General features: G+C 38.1%; 16 non-coding genes across 16 annotated transcripts; all 16 read right to left on the bottom strand.

Moving 5' to 3' along the window:
* Positions 1 to 474: 474 nt before the first annotated feature.
* On the bottom strand, positions 475 to 546 carry trnaa-ugc. Its single transcript has one exon. It is a non-coding gene; the product is annotated as a tRNA-Ala (tRNA).
* A 1,870-nt stretch (positions 547 to 2,416) lies between these two features.
* trnaa-ugc lies at positions 2,417 to 2,488 on the bottom strand. Its single transcript has one exon. It is a non-coding gene; the product is annotated as a tRNA-Ala (tRNA).
* A 1,487-nt stretch (positions 2,489 to 3,975) lies between these two features.
* trnaa-cgc lies at positions 3,976 to 4,047 on the bottom strand. Its single transcript has one exon. It is a non-coding gene; the product is annotated as a tRNA-Ala (tRNA).
* A 1,668-nt stretch (positions 4,048 to 5,715) lies between these two features.
* trnaa-ugc lies at positions 5,716 to 5,787 on the bottom strand. The gene has a single exon. It is a non-coding gene; the product is annotated as a tRNA-Ala (tRNA).
* A 1,487-nt stretch (positions 5,788 to 7,274) lies between these two features.
* Positions 7,275 to 7,346, bottom strand: trnaa-cgc. The gene has a single exon. It is a non-coding gene; the product is annotated as a tRNA-Ala (tRNA).
* Positions 7,347 to 8,833: 1,487 nt separating this feature from the next.
* Positions 8,834 to 8,905, bottom strand: trnaa-ugc. The gene has a single exon. It is a non-coding gene; the product is annotated as a tRNA-Ala (tRNA).
* A 1,667-nt stretch (positions 8,906 to 10,572) lies between these two features.
* Positions 10,573 to 10,644, bottom strand: trnaa-ugc. The gene has a single exon. It is a non-coding gene; the product is annotated as a tRNA-Ala (tRNA).
* A 1,487-nt stretch (positions 10,645 to 12,131) lies between these two features.
* Positions 12,132 to 12,203, bottom strand: trnaa-cgc. Its single transcript has one exon. It is a non-coding gene; the product is annotated as a tRNA-Ala (tRNA).
* A 1,668-nt stretch (positions 12,204 to 13,871) lies between these two features.
* trnaa-ugc lies at positions 13,872 to 13,943 on the bottom strand. The gene has a single exon. It is a non-coding gene; the product is annotated as a tRNA-Ala (tRNA).
* Positions 13,944 to 15,613: 1,670 nt separating this feature from the next.
* Positions 15,614 to 15,685, bottom strand: trnaa-ugc. Its single transcript has one exon. It is a non-coding gene; the product is annotated as a tRNA-Ala (tRNA).
* A 1,668-nt stretch (positions 15,686 to 17,353) lies between these two features.
* On the bottom strand, positions 17,354 to 17,425 carry trnaa-ugc. The gene has a single exon. It is a non-coding gene; the product is annotated as a tRNA-Ala (tRNA).
* Positions 17,426 to 18,912: 1,487 nt separating this feature from the next.
* Positions 18,913 to 18,984, bottom strand: trnaa-cgc. Its single transcript has one exon. It is a non-coding gene; the product is annotated as a tRNA-Ala (tRNA).
* A 1,667-nt stretch (positions 18,985 to 20,651) lies between these two features.
* Positions 20,652 to 20,723, bottom strand: trnaa-ugc. The gene has a single exon. It is a non-coding gene; the product is annotated as a tRNA-Ala (tRNA).
* A 1,487-nt stretch (positions 20,724 to 22,210) lies between these two features.
* On the bottom strand, positions 22,211 to 22,282 carry trnaa-cgc. The gene has a single exon. It is a non-coding gene; the product is annotated as a tRNA-Ala (tRNA).
* A 1,668-nt stretch (positions 22,283 to 23,950) lies between these two features.
* Positions 23,951 to 24,022, bottom strand: trnaa-ugc. The gene has a single exon. It is a non-coding gene; the product is annotated as a tRNA-Ala (tRNA).
* Positions 24,023 to 25,509: 1,487 nt separating this feature from the next.
* Positions 25,510 to 25,581, bottom strand: trnaa-cgc. Its single transcript has one exon. It is a non-coding gene; the product is annotated as a tRNA-Ala (tRNA).
* Between the last annotated feature and the right edge of the window lie 1,463 nt (positions 25,582 to 27,044).

Raw genomic sequence — 27,044 nt, 5'->3', positions numbered from 1 at the left:
CAAGCTTCCACGATATGAAGGAACAAAATTTAAATAATTTATATAGTGTAAGAAAAGTTTATTTTGCTCAACCAACATGATATGAAAATGGATTTGGAATTATTTCTTGGGGTCTCCTTTAAGCCATGTGCTGAGATGTTAACTGCATGGCAAATTACAGGTATTGTTCAAAGGTGTCTTTACAATCCATATAGTCCACTACAACCTTTGTGTTGGAAGTTTGTTTTGATATCAATATGTGCCATCTGACAACGTTTTCATTCTAGGCATCATCATGTCCAACCTTTCCGGCAAAGTTACCTTTTCAATCTAAACGCTCCTCTATAATCTTTTTGTTGGAAGTTTGAGTTTCCATATTCTGGAATGTAGTACTATTATAGAAGATGGCTTGTCTCACATCAACATTTGTTTAGTGATGTATTATTTCTATTTATCATTGCTGCATCATCAGGTGCAATTGTGCATCTAAAACCATGGAGATGCCGGGGATTGAACCCGGGGCCTCATACATGCAAAGCATGCGCTCTACCACTGAGCTACATCCCCAGCACAAAGGTTGCAATTACCATATCAAAGATAACAAAGACGGACCATATATTTTAACTTCATGGTTGCATAACCATTTACGTAGTTGTAACACTGATTTTGCGGATCTAGAACCAGATATGCATCTACAGTGAATTTGTCAAAGTTCTGTAATCTGTATCAGAGTACTTAGTAAACATATGTTGGAGTGTAGGTATCAGAAAACCGTGGTGCAGAAACTATAGAGGAAGCAGTGGGGCCTGGGGAATGGGGGGAGGGGTTGAAATCGCGGGGTCAGCTCTCTCTATAGCAGTGGTCCCCAACCTTTTTTACCCATGAGCCATACTCAAGTATAAAATAATGTTGGAGAGCAACACAAGCATTCAAAAAGTTTCCTGGGCTTCCAAATAAGGGCTGTGATTGGGTATTGGTAGCCCCTATGTGGACTTGCAGCTAACAGGAGGTTCTGTTTGGCAGTATACATGTTTATGCAACTAAAGCTTGCCATTAAGCCTGGAATTAAAAAAAAAGCACCTGCTCGGAGGCAACTAGGAGCAACATCCAAGGGGTTGAAGAGCAACATGTTGCTCACGAGCTACTGGTTGGGGATCAATTCTCTATATCCACCCTGATGCAGGAGAATTTGGCTGCCAATGGTTATGGATGGGGTCGGAGTGGGCATTGGAACCCTTCAAAGATTCTTTTTTTGAATATGAGTTTTTCAAGGATATAAGGATGGTACACACCCCTCTTGAACTTAAGCTGTATACAGAAGGCTTGTGCTCAACTTAATGTTTGCCCTTAAATAAGAAATATCTATAGTTTTTGTTATTTCTGGCACTAAAGAGAAAAATAAATCCAGTTTTACTTTAAAATTTCCTAAATCTGATGAGTAGAAAAGTTGATAAAACATATTACCAATTCACTAAAAAGTCATCTGATAATGAACTATTTCCAGGTTAAATATATATTGTTTATTTCAAAATTGGCAAAAGAAGGGGGCTTGTGGGAGCATTCCAAGGCTAACTAAAAATTATATGAGTACAATAAAATGCTACTGATCTAAGAATACAAGAATACAAAAAAGAGGGGAATTGATCAATGCACATTCCCCAGTCCCCTGTTTCATAAGCAATTTCATATCAATGCAAGTGCATGTAATTTCAAAAAAAGGGTTTTCTTTACAAAGTCTTGATCATAAAATTGGTAAGTCATCATACCATGTCAAGGTAAACTCCATATGGTGATCCTATTTACCGCTGGTCACCTCCTTGTATGGTAGCATTTCTTGTGATAAATGTCTCCTGAGACTTACCAATGTTGTTATTTTTTACTTTGCCTTGTACTGCTCCCACATCACCCTTTTGCATTTTTGTTCTATAGCAGAGTTATTTTGTTGGACGTTATGCTGCAGGCCAAGCTTCCACGATTGGCAGGAAAATAATTTAAATAATTTATATAGTGTAAGAAAAGTTTATTTTGCTCAACCAACATGATATGAAAACGGATTTGGAATTATTTCTTGGGGTCTCCTTTAAGCCATGTGCTGAGATGTTAACTGCATGGCAAATTACAGGTATTGTTCAAAGGTGTCTTTTCAATCCATATAGTCCACTACAACCTTTGTGTTGGAAGTTTGTTTAGATATCAATATGTTCCATCTGACAACGTTTACATTCTAGGAATCATTCATGTCCAACCTTTCAGGCAAAGTTGCCTTTTCAATCTAAACGCTCCTCTATAATCTTTCTGTTGGAAGTTTGAGTTTCCATATTCAGGAATGTAGTACTATTATAGAAAATGGCTTGTCTCACATCAATATTTGTTTAGTGATGTATTATTTCTATTTATCATTGCTGCATCATCAGGTGCAATTGTGCATCTAAAACCATGGAGATGCCGGGGATTGAACCCGGGGCCTCATACATGCAAAGCATGCGCTCTACCACTGAGCTACATCCCCAGCACAAAGGTTGCAATTACCATATCAAAGATAACAAAGACGGACCATATATTTTAACTTCATGGTTGCATAACCATTTACGTAGTTGTAACACTGATTTTGCGGATCTAGAACCAGATATGCATCTACAGTGAATTTGTCAAAGTTCTGTAATCTGTATCAGAGTACTTAGTAAACATATGTTGGAGTGTAGGTATCAGAAAACCGTGGTGCAGAAACTATAGAGGAAGCAGTGGGGCCTGGGGAATGGGGGGAGGGGTTGAAATCGCGGGGTCAGCTCTCTCTATAGCAGTGGTCCCCAACCTTTTTTACCCATGAGCCATACTCAAGTATAAAATAATGTTGGAGAGCAACACAAGCATTCAAAAAGTTTCCTGGGCTTCCAAATAAGGGCTGTGATTGGGTATTGGTAGCCCCTATGTGGACTTGCAGCTAACAGGAGGTTCTGTTTGGCAGTATACATGTTTATGCAACTAAAGCTTGCCATTAAGCCTGGAATTAAAAAAAAAGCACCTGCTCGGAGGCAACTAGGAGCAACATCCAAGGGGTTGAAGAGCAACATGTTGCTCACGAGCTACTGGTTGGGGATCAATTCTCTATATCCACCCTGATGCAGGAGAATTTGGCTGCCAATGGTTATGGATGGGGTCGGAGTGGGCATTGGAACCCTTCAAAGATTCTTTTTTTGAATATGAGTTTTTCAAGGATATAAGGATGGTACACACCCCTCTTGAACTTAAGCTGTATACAGAAGGCTTGTGCTCAACTTAATGTTTGCCCTTAAATAAGAAATATCTATAGTTTTTGTTATTTCTGGCACTAAAGAGAAAAATAAATCCAGTTTTACTTTAAAATTTCCTAAATCTGATGAGTAGAAAAGTTGATAAAACATATTACCAATTCAATAAAAAGTCATCTGATAATTAACTATTTCCAGGTAAACTATACATTGTTTATTTCAAAATTGGCAAAAGAAGGGGGTTTGTGGGAGCACTCCAAGACTAAGTAAAAATATATAAGTACAATAAAAGTGCTACTGATCTAAGAAAACAAGAATACAAAAAAGAGGGGGACTGATCAATGCACATTCCCCAGTCCCCTGTTTCATAAGCAATTTTGACATGTCTCCTTTAAGCCATCTGCTGAGATGTTAACTGCATGGCAAATTACAGGTATTGTTCAAAAGTGTCTTTTCAATCCATATAGTCCGCCACAACCTTTCTGTTGGAAGTTTGTTCTGATACCAATATGTGCCATCTGACAACTTTTAGATTCTAGGCATCATTCATGTCCAACATTTCAGGCAAAGATGTCTTTTCAATCTAAACGCTCCACTATAATCTTTCTCTTGGAAGTTTGAGTTTCCATATTTAGGAAGGCAGGACTATAATAGAACATATCTTGTCTAACATCAACATTTGTATAGTGATGAATTATTTATATTTGTCATTGCTGCATCATCAGGTGCAAATGTGCATCTAAAACCATGGAGATGCCGGGGATTGAACCCGGGGCCTCATACATGCGAAGCATGCGCTCTACCACTGAGCTACATCCCCAGCACAATGGTTGCAATTACCATATCAAAGATAACAAAGACGGACCATATATTTTAACTTCATGGTTGCATAACCATTTACGTAGTTGTAACACTGATTTTGCGGATCTAGAACCAGATATGCATCTACAGTGAATTTGTCAAAGTTCTGTAATCTGTATCAGAGTACTTAGTAAACATATGTTGGAGTGTAGGTATCAGAAAACCGTGGTGCAGAAACCTTAAAGGAAGCAGTGGGACCTGGGGAATGGGGGGAGGGTTTGAAACCGTGGGGTCAGCTCTCCCTATAGCCACCCTGATGGAGGAGAATTTGGCTGCCAATGGTTATGGATGGGGTCTGAGTGGGCATTGGAACCCTTCAAAGATTCTTTTTTTGAAGGGGGCCTGGCGTATCATTGTTATGCCGATGGTAATCTGTTATCTTCTCAAAACTCTTGGTGGAAACTGTTGCATGTTAGTCATTTCTGCAGGACATTTGATGTACACCTGACAGAGTTTTTCAAAGATATAAGGACGGTACACACCCCTCTTGAACTTAAGCTGAATACATAAGGCTTGTGCTCAACTTAATTTTTGCCCTTAAATAAGAAATATCTATAGTTGTTTTTATTTCTGGCACTAAAGAGAAAAATAAAACCAGTTTTACTTTAAAATTTCCTAAAACTGATGAGCAGAGAAGTTGATAAAACATATTACCAATTCACTAAAAAGTCATCTGATAATGAACTATTTCCAGGTAAAATATATATTGTTTATTTCAAAATTGGCAAAAGAAGGGGGCTTGTGGGAGCATTCCAAGGCTAACTAAAAATTATATGAGTACAATAAAATGCTACTGATCTAAGAATACAAGAATACAAAAAAGAGGGGAATTGATCAATGCACATTCCCCAGTCCCCTGTTTCATAAGCAATTTCATATCAATGCAAGTGCATGTAATTTCAAAAAAAGGGTTTTCTTTACAAAGTCTTGATCATAAAATTGGTAAGTCATCATACCATGTCAAGGTAAACTCCATATGGTGATCCTATTTACCGCTGGTCACCTCCTTGTATGGTAGCATTTCTTGTGATAAATGTCTCCTGAGACTTACCAATGTTGTTATTTTTTACTTTGCCTTGTACTTCTCCCACATCACCCTTTTGCATTTTTGTTCTATAGCAGAGTTATTTTGTTGGACGTTATGCTGCAGGCCAAGCTTCCACGATTGGAAGGAAAATAATTTAAATAATTTATATAGTGTAAGAAAAGTTTATTTTGCTCAACCAACATGATATGAAAACGGATTTGGAATTATTTCTTGGGGTCTCCTTTAAGCCATGTGCTGAGATGTTAACTGCATGGCAAATTACAGGTATTGTTCAAAGGTGTCTTTTCAATCCATATAGTCCACTACAACCTTTGTGTTGGAAGTTTGTTTAGATATCAATATGTTCCATCTGACAACGTTTACATTCTAGGAATCATTCATGTCCAACCTTTCAGGCAAAGTTGCCTTTTCAATCTAAACGCTCCTCTATAATCTTTCTGTTGGAAGTTTGAGTTTCCATATTCAGGAATGTAGGACTATTATAGAAAATGGCTTGTCTCACATCAATATTTGTTTAGTGATGTATTATTTCTATTTATCATTGCTGCATCATCAGGTGCAATTGTACATCTAAAACCATGGAGATGCCGGGGATTGAACCCGGGGCCTCATACATGCAAAGCATGCGCTCTACCACTGAGCTACATCCCCAGCACAAAGGTTGCAATTACCATATCAAAGATAACAAAGACGGACCATATATTTTAACTTCATGGTTGCATAACCATTTACGTAGTTGTAACACTGATTTTGCGGATCTAGAACCAGATATGCATCTACAGTGAATTTGTCAAAGTTCTGTAATCTGTATCAGAGTACTTAGTAAACATATGTTGGAGTGTAGGTATCAGAAAACCGTGGTGCAGAAACTATAGAGGAAGCAGTGGGGCCTGGGGAATGGGGGGAGGGGTTGAAATCGCGGGGTCAGCTCTCTCTATAGCAGTGGTCCCCAACCTTTTTTACCCATGAGCCATACTCAAGTATAAAATAATGTTGGAGAGCAACACAAGCATTCAAAAAGTTTCCTGGGCTTCCAAATAAGGGCTGTGATTGGGTATTGGTAGCCCCTATGTGGACTTGCAGCTAACAGGAGGTTCTGTTTGGCAGTATACATGTTTATGCAACTAAAGCTTGCCATTAAGCCTGGAATTAAAAAAAAAGCACCTGCTCGGAGGCAACTAGGAGCAACATCCAAGGGGTTGAAGAGCAACATGTTGCTCACGAGCTACTGGTTGGGGATCAATTCTCTATATCCACCCTGATGCAGGAGAATTTGGCTGCCAATGGTTATGGATGGGGTCGGAGTGGGCATTGGAACCCTTCAAAGATTCTTTTTTTGAATATGAGTTTTTCAAGGATATAAGGACGGTACACACCCCTCTTGAACTTAAGCTGTATACAGAAGGCTTGTGCTCAACTTAATGTTTGCCCTTAAATAAGAAATATCTATAGTTTTTGTTATTTCTGGCACTAAAGAGAAAAATAAATCCAGTTTTACTTTAAAATTTCCTAAATCTGATGAGTAGAAAAGTTGATAAAACATATTACCAATTCAATAAAAAGTCATCTGATAATTAACTATTTCCAGGTAAACTATACATTGTTTATTTCAAAATTGGCAAAAGAAGGGGGTTTGTGGGAGCACTCCAAGACTAAGTAAAAATATATAAGTACAATAAAAGTGCTACTGATCTAAGAAAACAAGAATACAAAAAAGAGGGGGACTGATCAATGCACATTCCCCAGTCCCCTGTTTCATAAGCAATTTTGACATGTCTCCTTTAAGCCATCTGCTGAGATGTTAACTGCATGGCAAATTACAGGTATTGTTCAAAAGTGTCTTTTCAATCCATATAGTCCGCCACAACCTTTCTGTTGGAAGTTTGTTCTGATACCAATATGTGCCATCTGACAACTTTTAGATTCTAGGCATCATTCATGTCCAACATTTCAGGCAAAGATGTCTTTTCAATCTAAACGCTCCACTATAATCTTTCTCTTGGAAGTTTGAGTTTCCATATTTAGGAAGGCAGGACTATTATAGAACATATCTTGTCTAACATCAACATTTGTATAGTGATGAATTATTTATATTTGTCATTGCTGCATCATCAGGTGCAAATGTGCATCTAAAACCATGGAGATGCCGGGGATTGAACCCGGGGCCTCATACATGCGAAGCATGCGCTCTACCACTGAGCTACATCCCTAGCACAATGGTTGCAATTACCATATCAAAGATAACAAAGACGGACCATATATTTTAACTTCATGGTTGCATAACCATTTACGTAGTTGTAACACTGATTTTGCGGATCTAGAACCAGATATGCATCTACAGTGAATTTGTCAAAGTTCTGTAATCTGTATCAGAGTACTTAGTAAACATATGTTGGAGTGTAGGTATCAGAAAACCGTGGTGCAGAAACTATAGAGGAAGCAGTGGGGCCTGGGGAATGGGGGGAGGGGTTGAAATCGCGGGGTCAGCTCTCTCTATAGCAGTGGTCCCCAACCTTTTTTACCCATGAGCCATACTCAAGTATAAAATAATGTTGGAGAGCAACACAAGCATTCAAAAAGTTTCCTGGGCTTCCAAATAAGGGCTGTGATTGGGTATTGGTAGCCCCTATGTGGACTTGCAGCTAACAGGAGGTTCTGTTTGGCAGTATACATGTTTATGCAACTAAAGCTTGCCATTAAGCCTGGAATTAAAAAAAAAGCACCTGCTCGGAGGCAACTAGGAGCAACATCCAAGGGGTTGAAGAGCAACATGTTGCTCACGAGCTACTGGTTGGGGATCAATTCTCTATATCCACCCTGATGCAGGAGAATTTGGCTGCCAATGGTTATGGATGGGGTCGGAGTGGGCATTGGAACCCTTCAAAGATTCTTTTTTTGAATATGAGTTTTTCAAGGATATAAGGACGGTACACACCCCTCTTGAACTTAAGCTGTATACAGAAGGCTTGTGCTCAACTTAATGTTTGCCCTTAAATAAGAAATATCTATAGTTTTTGTTATTTCTGGCACTAAAGAGAAAAATAAATCCAGTTTTACTTTAAAATTTCCTAAATCTGATGAGTAGAAAAGTTGATAAAACATATTACCAATTCAATAAAAAGTCATCTGATAATTAACTATTTCCAGGTAAACTATACATTGTTTATTTCAAAATTGGCAAAAGAAGGGGGTTTGTGGGAGCACTCCAAGACTAAGTAAAAATATATAAGTACAATAAAAGTGCTACTGATCTAAGAAAACAAGAATACAAAAAAGAGGGGGACTGATCAATGCACATTCCCCAGTCCCCTGTTTCATAAGCAATTTTGACATGTCTCCTTTAAGCCATCTGCTGAGATGTTAACTGCATGGCAAATTACAGGTATTGTTCAAAGGTGTCTTTTCAATCCATATAGTCCACTACAACCTTTGTGTTGGAAGTTTGTTTAGATATCAATATGTTCCATCTGACAACGTTTACATTCTAGGAATCATTCATGTCCAACCTTTCAGGCAAAGTTGCCTTTTCAATCTAAACGCTCCTCTATAATCTTTCTGTTGGAAGTTTGAGTTTCCATATTCAGGAATGTAGGACTATTATAGAAAATGGCTTGTCTCACATCAATATTTGTTTAGTGATGTATTATTTCTATTTATCATTGCTGCATCATCAGGTGCAATTGTGCATCTAAAACCATGGAGATGCCGGGGATTGAACCCGGGGCCTCATACATGCAAAGCATGCGCTCTACCACTGAGCTACATCCCCAGCACAAAGGTTGCAATTACCATATCAAAGATAACAAAGACGGACCATATATTTTAACTTCATGGTTGCATAACCATTTACGTAGTTGTAACACTGATTTTGCGGATCTAGAACCAGATATGCATCTACAGTGAATTTGTCAAAGTTCTGTAATCTGTATCAGAGTACTTAGTAAACATATGTTGGAGTGTAGGTATCAGAAAACCGTAGTGCAGAAACCTTAGAGGAAGCAGTGGGACCTGGGGAATGGGGGGAGGGTTTGAAACCGTGGGGTCAGCTCTCCCTATAGCCACCCTGATGGAGGAGAATTTGGCTGCCAATGGTTATGGATGGGGTCTGAGTGGGCATTGGAACCCTTCAAAGATTCTTTTTTTGAAGGGGGCCTGGCGTATCATTGTTATGCCGATGGTAATCTGTTATCTTCTCAAAACTCTTGGTGGAAACTGTTGCATGTTAGTCATTTCTGCAGGACATTTGATGTACACCTGACAGAGTTTTTCAAAGATATAAGGACGGTACACACCCCTCTTGAACTTAAGCTGAATACATAAGGCTTGTGCTCAACTTAATTTTTGCCCTTAAATAAGAAATATCTATAGTTGTTTTTATTTCTGGCACTAAAGAGAAAAATAAAACCAGTTTTACTTTAAAATTTCCTAAAACTGATGAGCAGAGAAGTTGATAAAACATATTACCAATTCACTAAAAAGTCATCTGATAATGAACTATTTCCAGGTAAAATATATATTGTTTATTTCAAAATTGGCAAAAGAAGGGGGCTTGTGGGAGCATTCCAAGGCTAACTAAAAATTATATGAGTACAATAAAATGCTACTGATCTAAGAATACAAGAATACAAAAAGAGGGGAATTGATCAATGCACATTCCCCAGTCCCCTGTTTCATAAGCAATTTCATATCAATGCAAGTGCATGTAATTTCAAAAAAAGGGTTTTCTTTACAAAGTCTTGATCATAAAATTGGTAAGTCATCATACCATGTCAAGGTAAACTCCATATGGTGATCCTATTTACCGCTGGTCACCTCCTTGTATGGTAGCATTTCTTGTGATAAATGTCTCCTGAGACTTACCAATGTTGTTATTTTTTACTTTGCCTTGTACTTCTCCCACATCACCCTTTTGCATTTTTGTTCTATAGCAGAGTTATTTTGTTGGACGTTATGCTGCAGGCCAAGCTTCCACGATTGGAAGGAAAATAATTTAAATAATTTATATAGTGTAAGAAAAGTTTATTTTGCTCAACCAACATGATATGAAAACGGATTTGGAATTATTTCTTGGGGTCTCCTTTAAGCCATGTGCTGAGATGTTAACTGCATGGCAAATTACAGGTATTGTTCAAAGGTGTCTTTTCAATCCATATAGTCCACTACAACCTTTGTGTTGGAAGTTTGTTTAGATATCAATATGTTCCATCTGACAACGTTTACATTCTAGGAATCATTCATGTCCAACCTTTCAGGCAAAGTTGCCTTTTCAATCTAAACGCTCCTCTATAATCTTTCTGTTGGAAGTTTGAGTTTCCATATTCAGGAATGTAGGACTATTATAGAAAATGGCTTGTCTCACATCAATATTTGTTTAGTGATGTATTATTTCTATTTATCATTGCTGCATCATCAGGTGCAATTGTGCATCTAAAACCATGGAGATGCCGGGGATTGAACCCGGGGCCTCATACATGCAAAGCATGCGCTCTACCACTGAGCTACATCCCCAGCACAAAGGTTGCAATTACCATATCAAAGATAACAAAGACGGACCATATATTTTAACTTCATGGTTGCATAACCATTTACGTAGTTGTAACACTGATTTTGCGGATCTAGAACCAGATATGCATCTACAGTGAATTTGTCAAAGTTCTGTAATCTGTATCAGAGTACTTAGTAAACATATGTTGGAGTGTAGGTATCAGAAAACCGTGGTGCAGAAACTATAGAGGAAGCAGTGGGGCCTGGGGAATGGGGGGAGGGGTTGAAATCGCGGGGTCAGCTCTCTCTATAGCAGTGGTCCCCAACCTTTTTTACCCATGAGCCATACTCAAGTATAAAATAATGTTGGAGAGCAACACAAGCATTCAAAAAGTTTCCTGGGCTTCCAAATAAGGGCTGTGATTGGGTATTGGTAGCCCCTATGTGGACTTGCAGCTAACAGGAGGTTCTGTTTGGCAGTATACATGTTTATGCAACTAAAGCTTGCCATTAAGCCTGGAATTAAAAAAAAAGCACCTGCTCGGAGGCAACTAGGAGCAACATCCAAGGGGTTGAAGAGCAACATGTTGCTCACGAGCTACTGGTTGGGGATCAATTCTCTATATCCACCCTGATGCAGGAGAATTTGGTTGCCAATGGTTATGGATGGGGTCGGAGTGGGCATTGGAACCCTTCAAAGATTCTTTTTTTGAATATGAGTTTTTCAAGGATATAAGGACGGTACACACCCCTCTTGAACTTAAGCTGTATACAGAAGGCTTGTGCTCAACTTAATGTTTGCCCTTAAATAAGAAATATCTATAGTTTTTGTTATTTCTGGCACTAAAGAGAAAAATAAATCCAGTTTTACTTTAAAATTTCCTAAATCTGATGAGTAGAAAAGTTGATAAAACATATTACCAATTCAATAAAAAGTCATCTGATAATTAACTATTTCCAGGTAAACTATACATTGTTTATTTCAAAATTGGCAAAAGAAGGGGGTTTGTGGGAGCACTCCAAGACTAAGTAAAAATATATAAGTACAATAAAAGTGCTACTGATCTAAGAAAACAAGAATACAAAAAAGAGGGGGACTGATCAATGCACATTCCCCAGTCCCCTGTTTCATAAGCAATTTTGACATGTCTCCTTTAAGCCATCTGCTGAGATGTTAACTGCATGGCAAATTACAGGTATTGTTCAAAAGTGTCTTTTCAATCCATATAGTCCGCCACAACCTTTCTGTTGGAAGTTTGTTCTGATACCAATATGTGCCATCTGACAACTTTTAGATTCTAGGCATCATTCATGTCCAACATTTCAGGCAAAGATGTCTTTTCAATCTAAACGCTCCACTATAATCTTTCTCTTGGAAGTTTGAGTTTCCATATTTAGGAAGGCAGGACTATTATAGAACATATCTTGTCTAACATCAACATTTGTATAGTGATGAATTATTTATATTTGTCATTGCTGCATCATCAGGTGCAAATGTGCATCTAAAACCATGGAGATGCCGGGGATTGAACCCGGGGCCTCATACATGCGAAGCATGCGCTCTACCACTGAGCTACATCCCCAGCACAATGGTTGCAATTACCATATCAAAGATAACAAAGACGGACCATATATTTTAACTTCATGGTTGCATAACCATTTACGTAGTTGTAACACTGATTTTGCGGATCTAGAACCAGATATGCATCTACAGTGAATTTGTCAAAGTTCTGTAATCTGTATCAGAGTACTTAGTAAACATATGTTGGAGTGTAGGTATCAGAAAACCGTGGTGCAGAAACCTTAGAGGAAGCAGTGGGACCTGGGGAATGGGGGGAGGGTTTGAAACCGTGGGGTCAGCTCTCCCTATAGCCACCCTGATAGAGGAGAATTTGGCTGCCAATGGTTATGGATGGGGTCTGAGTGGGCATTGGAACCCTTCAAAGATTCTTTTTTTGAAGGGGGCCTGGCGTATCATTGTTATGCCGATGGTAATCTGTTATCTTCTCAAAACTCTTGGTGGAAACTGTTGCATGTTAGTCATTTCTGCAGGACATTTGATGTACACCTGACAGAGTTTTTCAAAGATATAAGGACGGTACACACCCCTCTTGAACTTAAGCTGAATACATAAGGCTTGTGCTCAACTTAATTTTTGCCCTTAAATAAGAAATATCTATAGTTGTTTTTATTTCTGGCACTAAAGAGAAAAATAAAACCAGTTTTACTTTAAAATTTCCTAAAACTGATGAGCAGAGAAGTTGATAAAACATATTACCAATTCACTAAAAAGTCATCTGATAATGAACTATTTCCAGGTAAAATATATATTGTTTATTTCAAAATTGGCAAAAGAAGGGGGCTTGTGGGAGCATTCCAAGGCTAACTAAAAATTATATGAGTACAATAAAATGCTACTGATCTAAGAATACAAGAATACAAAAAAGAGGGGAATTGATCAATGCACATTCCCCAGTCCCCTGTTTCATAAGCAATTTCATATCAATGCAAGTGCATGTAATTTCAAAAAAAGGGTTTTCTTTACAAAGTCTTGATCATAAAATTGGTAAGTCATCATACCATGTCAAGGTAAACTCCATATGGTGATCCTATTTACCGCTGGTCACCTCCTTGTATGGTAGCATTTCTTGTGATAAATGTCTCCTGAGACTTACCAATGTTGTTATTTTTTACTTTGCCTTGTACTGCTCCCACATCACCCTTTTGCATTTTTGTTCTATAGCAGAGTTATTTTGTTGGACGTTATGCTGCAGGCCAAGCTTCCACGATTGGAAGGAAAATAATTTAAATAATTTATATAGTGTAAGAAAAGTTTATTTTGCTCAACCAACATGATATGAAAACGGATTTGGAATTATTTCTTGGGGTCTCCTTTAAGCCATGTGCTGAGATGTTAACTGCATGGCAAATTACAGGTATTGTTCAAAGGTGTCTTTTCAATCCATATAGTCCACTACAACCTTTGTGTTGGAAGTTTGTTTAGATATCAATATGTTCCATCTGACAACGTTTACATTCTAGGAATCATTCATGTCCAACCTTTCAGGCAAAGTTGCCTTTTCAATCTAAACGCTCCTCTATAATCTTTCTGTTGGAAGTTTGAGTTTCCATATTCAGGAATGTAGGACTATTATAGAAAATGGCTTGTCTCACATCAATATTTGTTTAGTGATGTATTATTTCTATTTATCATTGGTGCATCATCAGGTGCAATTGTGCATCTAAAACCATGGAGATGCCGGGGATTGAACCCGGGGCCTCATACATGCAAAGCATGCGCTCTACCACTGAGCTACATCCCCAGCACAAAGGTTGCAATTACCATATCAAAGATAACAAAGACGGACCATATATTTTAACTTCATGGTTGCATAACCATTTACGTAGTTGTAACACTGATTTTGCGGATCTAGAACCAGATATGCATCTACAGTGAATTTGTCAAAGTTCTGTAATCTGTATCAGAGTACTTAGTAAACATATGTTGGAGTGTAGGTATCAGAAAACCGTAGTGCAGAAACCTTAGAGGAAGCAGTGGGACCTGGGGAATGGGGGGAGGGTTTGAAACCGTGGGGTCAGCTCTCCCTATAGCCACCCTGATGGAGGAGAATTTGGCTGCCAATGGTTATGGATGGGGTCTGAGTGGGCATTGGAACCCTTCAAAGATTCTTTTTTTTGAAGGGGGCCTGGCGTATCATTGTTATGCCGATGGTAATCTGTTATCTTCTCAAAACTCTTGGTGGAAACTGTTGCATGTTAGTCATTTCTGCAGGACATTTGATGTACACCTGACAGAGTTTTTCAAAGATATAAGGACGGTACACACCCCTCTTGAACTTAAGCTGAATACATAAGGCTTGTGCTCAACTTAATTTTTGCCCTTAAATAAGAAATATCTATAGTTGTTTTTATTTCTGGCACTAAAGAGAAAAATAAAACCAGTTTTACTTTAAAATTTCCTAAAACTGATGAGCAGAGAAGTTGATAAAACATATTACCAATTCACTAAAAAGTCATCTGATAATGAACTATTTCCAGGTAAAATATATATTGTTTATTTCAAAATTGGCAAAAGAAGGGGGCTTGTGGGAGCATTCCAAGGCTAACTAAAAATTATATGAGTACAATAAAATGCTACTGATCTAAGAATACAAGAATACAAAAAAGAGGGGAATTGATCAATGCACATTCCCCAGTCCCCTGTTTCATAAGCAATTTCATATCAATGCAAGTGCATGTAATTTCAAAAAAAGGGTTTTCTTTACAAAGTCTTGATCATAAAATTGGTAAGTCATCATACCATGTCAAGGTAAACTCCATATGGTGATCCTATTTACCGCTGGTCACCTCCTTGTATGGTAGCATTTCTTGTGATAAATGTCTCCTGAGACTTACCAATGTTGTTATTTTTTACTTTGCCTTGTACTGCTCCCACATCACCCTTTTGCATTTTTGTTCTATAGCAGAGTTATTTTGTTGGACGTTATGCTGCAGGCCAAGCTTCCACGATTGGAAGGAAAATAATTTAAATAATTTATATAGTGTAAGAAAAGTTTATTTTGCTCAACCAACATGATATGAAAACGGATTTGGAATTATTTCTTGGGGTCTCCTTTAAGCCATGTGCTGAGATGTTAACTGCATGGCAAATTACAGGTATTGTTCAAAGGTGTCTTTTCAATCCATATAGTCCACTACAACCTTTGTGTTGGAAGTTTGTTTAGATATCAATATGTTCCATCTGACAACGTTTACATTCTAGGAATCATTCATGTCCAACCTTTCAGGCAAAGTTGCCTTTTCAATCTAAACGCTCCTCTATAATCTTTCTGTTGGAAGTTTGAGTTTCCATATTCAGGAATGTAGGACTATTATAGAAAATGGCTTGTCTCACATCAATATTTGTTTAGTGATGTATTATTTCTATTTATCATTGGCTGCATCATCAGGTGCAATTGTGCATCTAAAACCATGGAGATGCCGGGGATTGAACCCGGGGCCTCATACATGCAAAGCATGCGCTCTACCACTGAGCTACATCCCCAGCACAAAGGTTGCAATTACCATATCAAAGATAACAAAGACGGACCATATATTTTAACTTCATGGTTGCATAACCATTTACGTAGTTGTAACACTGATTTTGCGGATCTAGAACCAGATATGCATCTACAGTGAATTTGTCAAAGTTCTGTAATCTGTATCAGAGTACTTAGTAAACATATGTTGGAGTGTAGGTATCAGAAAACCGTAGTGCAGAAACCTTAGAGGAAGCAGTGGGACCTGGGGAATGGGGGGAGGGTTTGAAACCGTGGGGTCAGCTCTCCCTATAGCCACCCTGATGGAGGAGAATTTGGCTGCCAATGGTTATGGATGGGGTCTGAGTGGGCATTGGAACCCTTCAAAGATTCTTTTTTTGAAGGGGGCCTGGCGTATCATTGTTATGCCGATGGTAATCTGTTATCTTCTCAAAACTCTTGGTGGAAACTGTTGCATGTTAGTCATTTCTGCAGGACATTTGATGTACACCTGACAGAGTTTTTCAAAGATATAAGGACGGTACACACCCCTCTTGAACTTAAGCTGAATACATAAGGCTTGTGCTCAACTTAATTTTTGCCCTTAAATAAGAAATATCTATAGTTGTTTTTATTTCTGGCACTAAAGAGAAAAATAAAACCAGTTTTACTTTAAAATTTCCTAAAACTGATGAGCAGAGAAGTTGATAAAACATATTACCAATTCACTAAAAAGTCATCTGATAATGAACTATTTCCAGGTAAAATATATATTGTTTATTTCAAAATTGGCAAAAGAAGGGGGCTTGTGGGAGCATTCCAAGGCTAACTAAAAATTATATGAGTACAATAAAATGCTACTGATCTAAGAATACAAGAATACAAAAAAGAGGGGAATTGATCAATGCACATTCCCCAGTCCCCTGTTTCATAAGCAATTTCATATCAATGCAAGTGCATGTAATTTCAAAAAAAGGGTTTTCTTTACAAAGTCTTGATCATAAAATTGGTAAGTCATCATACCATGTCAAGGTAAACTCCATATGGTGATCCTATTTACCGCTGGTCACCTCCTTGTATGGTAGCATTTCTTGTGATAAATGTCTCCTGAGACTTACCAATGTTGTTATTTTTTACTTTGCCTTGTACTGCTCCCACATCACCCTTTTGCATTTTTGTTCTATAGCAGAGTTATTTTGTTGGACGTTATGCTGCAGGCCAAGCTTCCACGATTGGAAGGAAAATAATTTAAATAATTTATATAGTGTAAGAAAAGTTTATTTTGCTCAACCAACATGATATGAAAACGGATTTGGAATTATTTCTTGGGGTCTCCTTTAAGCCATGTGCTGAGATGTTAACTGCATGGCAAATTACAGGTATTGTTCAAAGGTGTCTTTTCAATCCATATAGTCCACTACAACCTTTGTGTTGGAAGTTTGTTTAGATATCAATATGTTCCATCTGACAACGTTTACATTCTAGGAATCATTCATGTCCAACCTTTCAGGCAAAGTTGCCTTTTCAATCTAAACGCTCCTCTATAATCTTTCTGTTGGAAGTTTGAGTTTCCATATTCAGGAATGTAGTACTATTATAGAAAATGGCTTGTCTCACATCAATATTTGTTTAGTGATGTATTATTTCTATTTATCATTGCTGCATCATCAGGTGCAATTGTGCATCTAAAACCATGGAGATGCCGGGGATTGAACCCGGGGCCTCATACATGCAAAGCATGCGCTCTACCACTGAGCTACATCCCCAGCACAAAGGTTGCAATTACCATATCAAAGATAACAAAGACGGACCATATATTTTAACTTCATGGTTGCATAACCATTTACGTAGTTGTAACACTGATTTTGCGGATCTAGAACCAGATATGCATCTACAGTGAATTTGTCAAAGTTCTGTAATCTGTATCAGAGTACTTAGTAAACATATGTTGGAGTGTAGGTATCAGAAAACCGTGGTGCAGAAACTATAGAGGAAGCAGTGGGGCCTGGGGAATGGGGGGAGGGGTTGAAATCGCGGGGTCAGCTCTCTCTATAGCAGTGGTCCCCAACCTTTTTTACCCATGAGCCATACTCAAGTATAAAATAATGTTGGAGAGCAACACAAGCATTCAAAAAGTTTCCTGGGCTTCCAAATAAGGGCTGTGATTGGGTATTGGTAGCCCCTATGTGGACTTGCAGCTAACAGGAGGTTCTGTTTGGCAGTATACATGTTTATGCAACTAAAGCTTGCCATTAAGCCTGGAATTAAAAAAAAAGCACCTGCTCGGAGGCAACTAGGAGCAACATCCAAGGGGTTGAAGAGCAACATGTTGCTCACGAGCTACTGGTTGGGGATCAATTCTCTATATCCACCCTGATGCAGGAGAATTTGGCTGCCAATGGTTATGGATGGGGTCGGAGTGGGCATTGGAACCCTTCAAAGATTCTTTTTTTGAATATGAGTTTTTCAAGGATATAAGGATGGTACACACCCCTCTTGAACTTAAGCTGTATACAGAAGGCTTGTGCTCAACTTAATGTTTGCCCTTAAATAAGAAATATCTATAGTTTTTGTTATTTCTGGCACTAAAGAGAAAAATAAATCCAGTTTTACTTTAAAATTTCCTAAATCTGATGAGTAGAAAAGTTGATAAAACATATTACCAATTCAATAAAAAGTCATCTGATAATTAACTATTTCCAGGTAAACTATACATTGTTTATTTCAAAATTGGCAAAAGAAGGGGGTTTGTGGGAGCACTCCAAGACTAAGTAAAAATATATAAGTACAATAAAAGTGCTACTGATCTAAGAAAACAAGAATACAAAAAAGAGGGGGACTGATCAATGCACATTCCCCAGTCCCCTGTTTCATAAGCAATTTTGACATGTCTCCTTTAAGCCATCTGCTGAGATGTTAACTGCATGGCAAATTACAGGTATTGTTCAAAAGTGTCTTTTCAATCCATATAGTCCGCCACAACCTTTCTGTTGGAAGTTTGTTCTGATACCAATATGTGCCATCTGACAACTTTTAGATTCTAGGCATCATTCATGTCCAACATTTCAGGCAAAGATGTCTTTTCAATCTAAACGCTCCACTATAATCTTTCTCTTGGAAGTTTGAGTTTCCATATTTAGGAAGGCAGGACTATTATAGAACATATCTTGTCTAACATCAACATTTGTATAGTGATGAATTATTTATATTTGTCATTGCTGCATCATCAGGTGCAAATGTGCATCTAAAACCATGGAGATGCCGGGGATTGAACCCGGGGCCTCATACATGCGAAGCATGCGCTCTACCACTGAGCTACATCCCCAGCACAATGGTTGCAATTACCATATCAAAGATAACAAAGACGGACCATATATTTTAACTTCATGGTTGCATAACCATTTACGTAGTTGTAACACTGATTTTGCGGATCTAGAACCAGATATGCATCTACAGTGAATTTGTCAAAGTTCTGTAATCTGTATCAGAGTACTTAGTAAACATATGTTGGAGTGTAGGTATCAGAAACCGTGGTGCAGAAACCTTAGAGGAAGCAGTGGGACCTGGGGAATGGGGGGAGGGTTTGAAACCGTGGGGTCAGCTCTCCCTATAGCCACCCTGATGGAGGAGAATTTGGCTGCCAATGGTTATGGATGGGGTCTGAGTGGGCATTGGAACCCTTCAAAGATTCTTTTTTTGAAGGGGGCCTGGCGTATCATTGTTATGCCGATGGTAATCTGTTATCTTCTCAAAACTCTTGGTGGAAACTGTTGCATGTTAGTCATTTCTGCAGGACATTTGATGTACACCTGACAGAGTTTTTCAAAGATATAAGGACGGTACACACCCCTCTTGAACTTAAGCTGAATACATAAGGCTTGTGCTCAACTTAATTTTTGCCCTTAAATAAGAAATATCTATAGTTGTTTTTATTTCTGGCACTAAAGAGAAAAATAAAACCAGTTTTACTTTAAAATTTCCTAAAACTGATGAGCAGAGAAGTTGATAAAACATATTACCAATTCACTAAAAAGTCATCTGATAATGAACTATTTCCAGGTAAAATATATATTGTTTATTTCAAAATTGGCAAAAGAAGGGGGCTTGTGGGAGCATTCCAAGGCTAACTAAAAATTATATGAGTACAATAAAATGCTACTGATCTAAGAATACAAGAATACAAAAAAGAGGGGAATTGATCAATGCACATTCCCCAGTCCCCTGTTTCATAAGCAATTTCATATCAATGCAAGTGCATGTAATTTCAAAAAAAGGGTTTTCTTTACAAAGTCTTGATCATAAAATTGGTAAGTCATCATACCATGTCAAGGTAAACTCCATATGGTGATCCTATTTACCGCTGGTCACCTCCTTGTATGGTAGCATTTCTTGTGATAAATGTCTCCTGAGACTTACCAATGTTGTTATTTTTTACTTTGCCTTGTACTGCTCCCACATCACCCTTTTGCATTTTTGTTCTATAGCAGAGTTATTTTGTTGGACGTTATGCTGCAGGCCAAGCTTCCACGATTGGAAGGAAAATAATTTAAATAATTTATATAGTGTAAGAAAAGTTTATTTTGCTCAACCAACATGATATGAAAACGGATTTGGAATTATTTCTTGGGGTCTCCTTTAAGCCATGTGCTGAGATGTTAACTGCATGGCAAATTACAGGTATTGTTCAAAGGTGTCTTTTCAATCCATATAGTCCACTACAACCTTTGTGTTGGAAGTTTGTTTAGATATCAATATGTTCCATCTGACAACGTTTACATTCTAGGAATCATTCATGTCCAACCTTTCAGGCAAAGTTGCCTTTTCAATCTAAACGCTCCTCTATAATCTTTCTGTTGGAAGTTTGAGTTTCCATATTCAGGAATGTAGGACTATTATAGAAAATGGCTTGTCTCACATCAATATTTGTTTAGTGATGTATTATTTCTATTTATCATTGCTGCATCATCAGGTGCAATTGTGCATCTAAAACCATGGAGATGCCGGGGATTGAACCCGGGGCCTCATACATGCAAAGCATGCGCTCTACCACTGAGCTACATCCCCAGCACAAAGGTTGCAATTACCATATCAAAGATAACAAAGACGGACCATATATTTTAACTTCATGGTTGCATAACCATTTACGTAGTTGTAACACTGATTTTGCGGATCTAGAACCAGATATGCATCTACAGTGAATTTGTCAAAGTTCTGTAATCTGTATCAGAGTACTTAGTAAACATATGTTGGAGTGTAGGTATCAGAAAACCGTGGTGCAGAAACTATAGAGGAAGCAGTGGGGCCTGGGGAATGGGGGGAGGGGTTGAAATCGCGGGGTCAGCTCTCTCTATAGCAGTGGTCCCCAACCTTTTTTACCCATGAGCCATACTCAAGTATAAAATAATGTTGGAGAGCAACACAAGCATTCAAAAAGTTTCCTGGGCTTCCAAATAAGGGCTGTGATTGGGTATTGGTAGCCCCTATGTGGACTTGCAGCTAACAGGAGGTTCTGTTTGGCAGTATACATGTTTATGCAACTAAAGCTTGCCATTAAGCCTGGAATTAAAAAAAAAGCACCTGCTCGGAGGCAACTAGGAGCAACATCCAAGGGGTTGAAGAGCAACATGTTGCTCACGAGCTACTGGTTGGGGATCAATTCTCTATATCCACCCTGATGCAGGAGAATTTGGCTGCCAATGGTTATGGATGGGGTCGGAGTGGGCATTGGAACCCTTCAAAGATTCTTTTTTTGAATATGAGTTTTTCAAGGATATAAGGACGGTACACACCCCTCTTGAACTTAAGCTGTATACAGAAGGCTTGTGCTCAACTTAATGTTTGCCCTTAAATAAGAAATATCTATAGTTTTTGTTATTTCTGGCACTAAAGAGAAAAATAAATCCAGTTTTACTTTAAAATTTCCTAAATCTGATGAGTAGAAAAGTTGATAAAACATATTACCAATTCAATAAAAAGTCATCTGATAATTAACTATTTCCAGGTAAACTATACATTGTTTATTTCAAAATTGGCAAAAGAAGGGGGTTTGTGGGAGCACTCCAAGACTAAGTAAAAATATATAAGTACAATAAAAGTGCTACTGATCTAAGAAAACAAGAATACAAAAAAGAGGGGGACTGATCAATGCACATTCCCCAGTCCCCTGTTTCATAAGCAATTTTGACATGTCTCCTTTAAGCCATCTGCTGAGATGTTAACTGCATGGCAAATTACAGGTATTGTTCAAAAGTGTCTTTTCAATCCATATAGTCCGCCACAACCTTTCTGTTGGAAGTTTGTTCTGATACCAATATGTGCCATCTGACAACTTTTAGATTCTAGGCATCATTCATGTCCAACATTTCAGGCAAAGATGTCTTTTCAATCTAAACGCTCCACTATAATCTTTCTCTTGGAAGTTTGAGTTTCCATATTTAGGAAGGCAGGACTATTATAGAACATATCTTGTCTAACATCAACATTTGTATAGTGATGAATTATTTATATTTGTCATTGCTGCATCATCAGGTGCAAATGTGCATCTAAAACCATGGAGATGCCGGGGATTGAACCCGGGGCCTCATACATGCGAAGCATGCGCTCTACCACTGAGCTACATCCCCAGCACAATGGTTGCAATTACCATATCAAAGATAACAAAGACGGACCATATATTTTAACTTCATGGTTGCATAACCATTTACGTAGTTGTAACACTGATTTTGCGGATCTAGAACCAGATATGCATCTACAGTGAATTTGTCAAAGTTCTGTAATCTGTATCAGAGTACTTAGTAAACATATGTTGGAGTGTAGGTATCAGAAACCGTGGTGCAGAAACCTTAGAGGAAGCAGTGGGACCTGGGGAATGGGGGGAGGGTTTGAAACCGTGGGGTCAGCTCTCCCTATAGCCACCCTGATGGAGGAGAATTTGGCTGCCAATGGTTATGGATGGGGTCTGAGTGGGCATTGGAACCCTTCAAAGATTCTTTTTTTGAAGGGGGCCTGGCGTATCATTGTTATGCCGATGGTAATCTGTTATCTTCTCAAAACTCTTGGTGGAAACTGTTGCATGTTAGTCATTTCTGCAGGACATTTGATGTACACCTGACAGAGTTTTTCAAAGATATAAGGACGGTACACACCCCTCTTGAACTTAAGCTGAATACATAAGGCTTGTGCTCAACTTAATTTTTGCCCTTAAATAAGAAATATCTATAGTTGTTTTTATTTCTGGCACTAAAGAGAAAAATAAAACCAGTTTTACTTTAAAATTTCCTAAAACTGATGAGCAGAGAAGTTGATAAAACATATTACCAATTCACTAAAAAGTCATCTGATAATGAACTATTTCCAGGTAAAATATATATTGTTTATTTCAAAATTGGCAAAAGAAGGGGGCTTGTGGGAGCATTCCAAGGCTAACTAAAAATTATATGAGTACAATAAAAGTGCTACTGATCTAAGAATACAAGAATACAAAAAAGAGGGGAATTGATCAATGCACATTCCCCAGTCCCCTGTTTCATAAGCAATTTCATATCAATGCAAGTGCATGTAATTTCAAAAAAAGGGTTTTCTTTACAAAGTCTTGATCATAAAATTGGTAAGTCATCATACCATGTCAAGGTAAACTCCATATGGTGATCCTATTTACCGCTGGTCACCTCCTTGTATGGTAGCATTTCTTGTGATAAATGTCTCCTGAGACTTACCAATGTTGTTATTTTTTACTTTGCCTTGTACTGCTCCCACATCACCCTTTTGCATTTTTGTTCTATAGCAGAGTTATTTTGTTGGACGTTATGCTGCAGGCCAAGCTTCCACGATTGGAAGGAAAATAATTTAAATAATTTATATAGTGTAAGAAAAGTTTATTTTGCTCAACCAACATGATATGAAAATGGATTTGGAATTATTTCTTGGGGTCTCCTTTAAGCCATGTGCTGAGATGTTAACTGCATGGCAAATTACAGGTATTGTTCAAAGGTGTCTTTTCAATCCATATAGTCCACTACAACCTTTGTGTTGGAAGTTTGTTTTGATATCAATATGTGCCATCTGACAACGTTTACATTCTAGGCATCATTCATGTCCAACCTTTCAGGCAAAGTTGCCTTTTCAATCTAAACGCTCCTCTATAATCTTTTTGTTGGAAGTTTGAGTTTCCATATTCTGGAATGTAGTACTATTATAGAAGATGGCTTGTCTCACATCAACATTTGTTTAGTGATGTATTATTTCTATTTATCATTGCTGCATCATCAGGTGCAATTGTGCATCTAAAACCATGGAGATGCCGGGGATTGAACCCGGGGCCTCATACATGCAAAGCATGCGCTCTACCACTGAGCTACATCCCCAGCACAAAGGTTGCAATTACCATATCAAAGATAACAAAGACGGACCATATATTTTAACTTCATGGTTGCATAACCATTTACGTAGTTGTAACACTGATTTTGCGGATCTAGAACCAGATATGCATCTACAGTGAATTTGTCAAAGTTCTGTAATCTGTATCAGAGTACTTAGTAAACATATGTTGGAGTGTAGGTATCAGAAAACCGTGGTGCAGAAACTATAGAGGAAGCAGTGGGGCCTGGGGAATGGGGGGAGGGGTTGAAATCGCGGGGTCAGCTCTCTCTATAGCAGTGGTCCCCAACCTTTTTTACCCATGAGCCATACTCAAGTATAAAATAATGTTGGAGAGCAACACAAGCATTCAAAAAGTTTCCTGGGCTTCCAAATAAGGGCTGTGATTGGGTATTGGTAGCCCCTATGTGGACTTGCAGCTAACAGGAGGTTCTGTTTGGCAGTATACATGTTTATGCAACTAAAGCTTGCCATTAAGCCTGGAATTAAAAAAAAAGCACCTGCTCGGAGGCAACTAGGAGCAACATCCAAGGGGTTGAAGAGCAACATGTTGCTCACGAGCTACTGGTTGGGGATCAATTCTCTATATCCACCCTGATGCAGGAGAATTTGGCTGCCAATGGTTATGGATGGGGTCGGAGTGGGCATTGGAACCCTTCAAAGATTCTTTTTTTGAATATGAGTTTTTCAAGGATATAAGGATGGTACACACCCCTCTTGAACTTAAGCTGTATACAGAAGGCTTGTGCTCAACTTAATGTTTGCCCTTAAATAAGAAATATCTATAGTTTTTGTTATTTCTGGCACTAAAGAGAAAAATAAATCCAGTTTTACTTTAAAATTTCCTAAATCTGATGAGTAGAAAAGTTGATAAAACATATTACCAATTCAATAAAAAGTCATCTGATAATTAACTATTTCCAGGTAAACTATACATTGTTTATTTCAAAATTGGCAAAAGAAGGGGGTTTGTGGGAGCACTCCAAGACTAAGTAAAAATATATAAGTACAATAAAAGTGCTACTGATCTAAGAAAACAAGAATACAAAAAAGAGGGGGACTGATCAATGCACATTCCCCAGTCCCCTGTTTCATAAGCAATTTTGACATGTCTCCTTTAAGCCATCTGCTGAGATGTTAACTGCATGGCAAATTACAGGTATTGTTCAAAAGTGTCTTTTCAATCCATATAGTCCGCCACAACCTTTCTGTTGGAAGTTTGTTCTGATACCAATATGTGCCATCTGACAACTTTTAGATTCTAGGCATCATTCATGTCCAACATTTCAGGCAAAGATGTCTTTTCAATCTAAACGCTCCACTATAATCTTTCTCTTGGAAGTTTGAGTTTCCATATTTAGGAAGGCAGGACTATTATAGAACATATCTTGTCTAACATCAACATTTGTATAGTGATGAATTATTTATATTTGTCATTGCTGCATCATCAGGTGCAAATGTGCATCTAAAACCATGGAGATGCCGGGGATTGAACCCGGGGCCTCATACATGCGAAGCATGCGCTCTACCACTGAGCTACATCCCCAGCACAATGGTTACAATTACCATATCAAAGATAACAAAGACTGACCATATATTTCAACTTCATGGTTGCATAACCGTTTACATAGTTGTAACACTGATTTTGTGGATCTAGAACCAGAAATGCATCTATAGTGAATTTGTCAAAGTTCTGTAATCTGTATCAGAGTACTTAGTAAACATATGTTGGACTGTAGGTATCAGAAATCCACGGTGCAGAAACCTTAGAGGAAGCAGTGGGACCTGGGGAATGGGGGGAGGGTTTGTAACCGTGGGGTCAGCTCTCCCTATAGCCACCCTGATGGAGGAGAATTTGGCTGCCAATGGTTATGGATGGGGTCTGAGTGGGCATTGGAACCCTTCAAAGATTCTTTTTTTGAAGGGGGCCTGGCGTATCATTGTTATGCCGATGGTAATCTGTCATCTTCTCAAAATTCTTGGTGGAAACTGTTGCATGTTAGTCATTTCTGCAGGACATTTGATGTACACCTGACAGAGTTTTTCAAAGATATAAGGACGGTACACACCCCTCTTGAACTTAAGCTGTATAAATAAGGCTTGTGCTCAACTTAATTTTTGCCCTTAAATAAGAAATATCTATAGTTGTTGTTATTTCTGGCACTAAAGAGAAAAATAAAACCAGTTTTACTTTAAAATTTCCTAAAACTGATGAGCAGAGAAGTTGATAAAACATATTACCAATTCACTAAAAAGTCATCTGATAATGAACTATTTCCAGGTAAAATATATATTGTTTATTTCAAAATTGGCAAAAGAAGGGGGCTTGTGGGAGCATTCCAAGGCTAACTAAAAATTATATGAGTACAATAAAAGTGCTACTGATCTAAGAATACAAGAATACAAAAAAGAGGGGAATTGATCAATGCACATTCCCCAGTCCCCTGTTTCATAAGCAATTTCATATCAATGCAAGTGCATGTAATTTCAAAAAAAGGGTTTTCTTTACAAAGTCTTGATCATAAAATTGGTAAGTCATCATACCATGTCAAGGTAAACTCCATATGGTGATCCTATTTACCGCTGGTCACCTCCTTGTATGGTAGCATTTCTTGTGATAAATGTCTCCTGAGACTTACCAATGTTGTTATTTTTTACTTTGCCTTGTACTGCTCCCACATCACCCTTTTGCATTTTTGTTCTATAGCAGAGTTATTTTGTTGGACCTTATGCTGCAGGCCAAGCTTCCACGATTGAAGGAACAAAATTTAAATAATTTATATAGTGTAAGAAAAGTTTATTTTGCTCAACCAACATGATATGAAAATGGATTTGGAATTATTTCTTGGGGTCTCCTTTAAGCCATGTGCTGAGATGTTAACTGCATGGCAAATTACAGGTATTGTTCAAAGGTGTCTTTTCAATCCATATAGTCCACTACAACCTTTGTGTTGGAAGTTTGTTTTGATATCAATATGTGCCATCTGACAACGTTTACATTCTAGGCAT

The sequence above is a fragment of the Xenopus laevis genome, chromosome 4L, assembly GCF_017654675.1.
Source record: "Xenopus laevis strain J_2021 chromosome 4L, Xenopus_laevis_v10.1, whole genome shotgun sequence".
Classification (NCBI taxonomy): Eukaryota; Metazoa; Chordata; class Amphibia; order Anura; family Pipidae; genus Xenopus; species Xenopus laevis.
Note: the sequence above shows the minus strand (reverse complement) of the source record. Positions and strands in the feature narration are given on the sequence as shown.